Below are 4,293 nucleotides of genomic sequence, written 5' to 3'. Positions count from 1 at the left end.
CCCCTGGGAGATGATAGTTCATCGTTTCAAAACTTCAACTTCAAATCAGTAACAACAGAGCTGGATTCCCAAACAGGACATAGCTGGAGCAGTTAGCTATACTTGAGGCACAAGGCGATAACCAACTTAAAAATGTGTCACTATAAAAACAGAAGAAATTGGGCTTAATTATGCAACATTGGTATTTAATGAGCATTTAAAGGAACAATGAGAGAAGAGGGCATATCAGACATTTATGAAGAGCCAGATAACCCTCTCTCCCCTGTTCCATCTTTAGAGTAATATGTCTCTCACCTCTCCTTGGACTCATCTGTCTCCCATCTTCACCCCCCTCAAAAAACTAATCTGCAGTGTAGATGGTATTTGATCAGTAGGCCTAGCTGGATTGGCACATTAGAGTTAAGGAAAAAAATATATAAAGGTACAGAGCCTGACTTGATAATACAGCTAGATGTGGCCAAGGGTGCAGTCTCCAGAGCTACCGCCAACCAAAACTTGATCAGAGAAACTGTTCCAGTATCTTCAAACCAACCCCATCAGAATAAATACATTACAAAAAAATATAACATTGTTGGTTGGATGTCAGTTGCCAGGAAGACCGAGTACATTGCATGGGTGCTTGTGCCAATAAGTAATTTACACAAACTAATCCCTGCATGGATATCGCTGGAGGTAATGGCTTAGCAGCTGCTGCACTATCATGCTGCCATTGTTGCCTCAGCAGGACATTCCTTGTGCTAAGTTTACAATGTGGCAAGCAGAGATTACTTTTTTCAAGTAACGAGTAAAGAAAGGGATTACTATTGGAAAAAAGGTAATTAGATTACTGTTACTTTCCCGTAAGCACGCTGCGTTACTGCGTTACTAAAACCGTGATTTTTTTTGCGAGACTGTCTCATGACAATGACGTAAGCGAGTGCGACATTCGTGGCAACAGCTGTGTGCAGATCAACAATGGATAATATAACGAGTGCGGGAGAGAGTATGACCGTGCAGCGTTTAAAGTAGGGCTGGGTATCGTCACTGATTTCTAGAATCGATTCGATTCCGATTCACAAGGTCCCTACAATTTGATTCGGGGAAATTTTGCCTCAGACAGTCAGAAATATTATAATTCAGATCATGCATCAGTATATTTCCATATTTTTATATCTATAAAAAGAAAGCTGACACTTGCGAGACTTTATCAAAGGTGTAAGCATCACAGCAGATGCCTTTGTGTCAAAGTAGCTGAGGATAAAACACAGAAAAACATGAAGGTGATTTTCCTGGCCTGGGATTTTATAAAAATATTCGGTAGTAGATCAAAAACGAAAGAAAACCATTAATCAACATATGAACATTACCTGATGCTGCTGAAGTGAAACAGAGCAAAGTTACAGAGGTTTTATTAGAGACACAGCTAAGCGTTTTGCAATTTTGCATAATTTTAAAAAGTTTAAATTTGTTCAGCAGCCTATTGAACAACAGAAATGAGTCTTTCTTTTCGGAAGTAAGTAAAAGGAACATAACAGCGGCTGACAGCGCTGTAAACAACGGTAGACTTGTGCGCAAGCGAATAATGAATAAAACAGATTTTTAGACGGGAAACTGTTCTTGAAGTATACTGAGAGAGAGAGCTGTGCATGAAGTGTGATTTTATCGTGGTGGAAGCAAAACATCAAAAGTAAGAGGGAATTCATGATGATGTTTATCAAATGTGAAGCGTAGTTTGCTGCTGGTTCAGTGAATTTTGGTTGGAGAAAGATAAAACCTGCAGCTCAGAATCTAGCGCAAAAAAATATGTAAACACAAAGCGCGGACCCGCCGAAACATCAGAATCAGCGAGCTGTCGGCTTTCAGCCCCAACCGTGTCCGTGCCATCAGATGAGAAAGCCGACATCTCACTGATTCTGATCCGTCGGCGGGTCCGCGCTTTGTGTTTACGTCTTTGTGCAGAATCCGTGTACCTGCTCTCATTTACTGTTTTAGCTGTTTGGTGGTTGTTGAAATTTTGTGAGGTTTAACCTGAGATTCTGGCTTTTCGGGCAAAATAAATTTATATTAAAAATCGATTCAGGATTTTAATGAATCGATATCACGTTATCCAAGCTAGAATCGATTTTAATCGATAAATCGATAATCAAAACCAACCCCTAGTTTAAAGCTTGGAAGTACTGACCATACTTTGAGTTTGATTCTGTAAAACGTGACAAAAACATAACCGTCCGCTGTTCACTGCGTGGGAAGAAAACTTCTTTTTACAGCAACCCCCCCCCCCCCCCCCCCCCCCCCCCCCCTAAACTTCCGAGCAAGCACCGAGTACGCTGCCACGGGAATGTGAAATTCACAGAGAAACTCCCGGATTCTTCCACTGACCGCTGTGACACACCTGCACCAGGGCAAACACATATGGAAAAGATATATATAAATCTTATAAAGTTTGTATCTGTCTTGTGTGAAACTTGTATGAAAAGCATACAAGAGTGAAAACAGATATAAGATCCCTTGAAAAATTATATAATGAAACTTGTATGTTTTGGATACTTACTAAAACAATATATGAAAGTAATGAGAAAGTGGCCACTTTCATGAGTAAATCATGTAAGCCTTATATGATTTACTCATGAAAGTGGCCACTTTCATGAGTAACAACATATAAGTTTTTACTATTTCTTTTCCATATGGGAACCTCTGCCTGCCTCTCTCCTGCTATACAGGTGAAAATAGAGCAACAGGACCGCTGAGTCTTTGATTTTATTTATTTTCTGCTGTTTTACTTGCATCTATTTGAAAGAGTGAGTGTAAACACAAAAAACTATTTTATTTTATGTGCTGGAAGGTGCAGAAAATAGGTTTAAATGTTAAACAAATTTCTTCCAGTCAGAGAATGTTGCATATAATTTAATTTTTGCTTGATGCATAAAGTTAAAAAATTAAAACTAATAAAACAAATTTTAAAAAGAGACTTTTTCATTTGATTACATTTCATATGATTGATTATGCAGAAAAAGTAGAATTGGGCTGAAAGATCTATCGCTTTATTACCTATTCAGGTTGTAAATCATGTTTTTAAAACTAAGCAACTAATTACTTTTGAAAATAAGTGATCAGTAAAGTAACGGCATTACTTTTGGGGGGAAGTAATGAGTAATTAGTTACTGATTACTTTTTTCAAGTAACTTGACCAACACTGGTGGCAAGAGTCTCATGTTTGTTCATCTTTGGTAATAGTGTTCTTAAAGTATCCCAAAAGCTCTCTGCAAAAAATGAAGCCCTTAGTCTTACTCTCTTTGAGTTGCTTGCTTCATTGAACCCAACACTGGCAGTCTTGGATAAGTGCAATCAGAAAGTAGGTCATTATCTGGTTCAGTTAACTCATTCATGTGAAGAAAATGCAGAAGTTTACCATAAACACAGCCTTTAATTAGGTACTCCATAAGAAACAAGATGAAGCCGTGATAATCTCAGAAAAATATGGGAATTACAGCAAAAATGTTCATTAGTGAAATGTCGTGTATACAAAATAGTTTTAACAGAACAGGATAAGCTGCAGAAACTCAAGACATAATATCAAAATATTACAAGACCAGACAGAAACAGAGCAAAAACCACCAATCTTTTCTTTAAATATTATATTCTCACCAAGTTACTTATTAGGCCTTAATAGAGTAATTAGGAGCAGGTCAAGAGTTGTCATTAGAAACTGACAGCTAATACATTTTCTTTTTGTTCAGATTGTTTGGCATCAGTCAGCATAGGCTTGTCTAAGTAACTGTCTGAGAATGTATTAATACAAGCTGCAGTCAGAAAAAAATGACTGTGAGGGCTGAGGGTTAACCAAAACAGTGAAGTTGCAGACTGACAGCTAAATAATGAGCAGAAACTCCCTGTGAAGCTCCACAAACCTGAGGTGAGCTGCAGATTGGGGTGATAATTCCTATTGCCATATTGTTTTTACAATGAATATGTTGGTATAATAAAAACAAAATTGATTGTAGCTACTTGATGCTGATCTTAGTGTGCTATCAATTGAAAGCCCATCACAATACCCGAGTACATTCATTATTATCGATCTGTTTCATTGATTTAAACTCCACGAAAACAAAACCACGTTCGGGTCTCAGTTCATAATAACCTCAAACTGGAACTTCCCACTGAAGATGTTCAAGTTTAAAAATTGCTCATGGATATATACTTTTATCTTAGCCTGACTTTATTACAGGTTCATCAGTGCATTTTTTTTGAAGATGATAAATGGGAGTAAAGCCTGCACTGGGGCTGTTTTGGGCAGATTTGGTGCTTTGTGTATTC

The sequence above is a fragment of the Pelmatolapia mariae genome, linkage group LG23 (assembly GCF_036321145.2).
Source record: "Pelmatolapia mariae isolate MD_Pm_ZW linkage group LG23, Pm_UMD_F_2, whole genome shotgun sequence".
Classification (NCBI taxonomy): domain Eukaryota; kingdom Metazoa; phylum Chordata; class Actinopteri; order Cichliformes; family Cichlidae; genus Pelmatolapia; species Pelmatolapia mariae.
Note: the sequence above shows the minus strand (reverse complement) of the source record.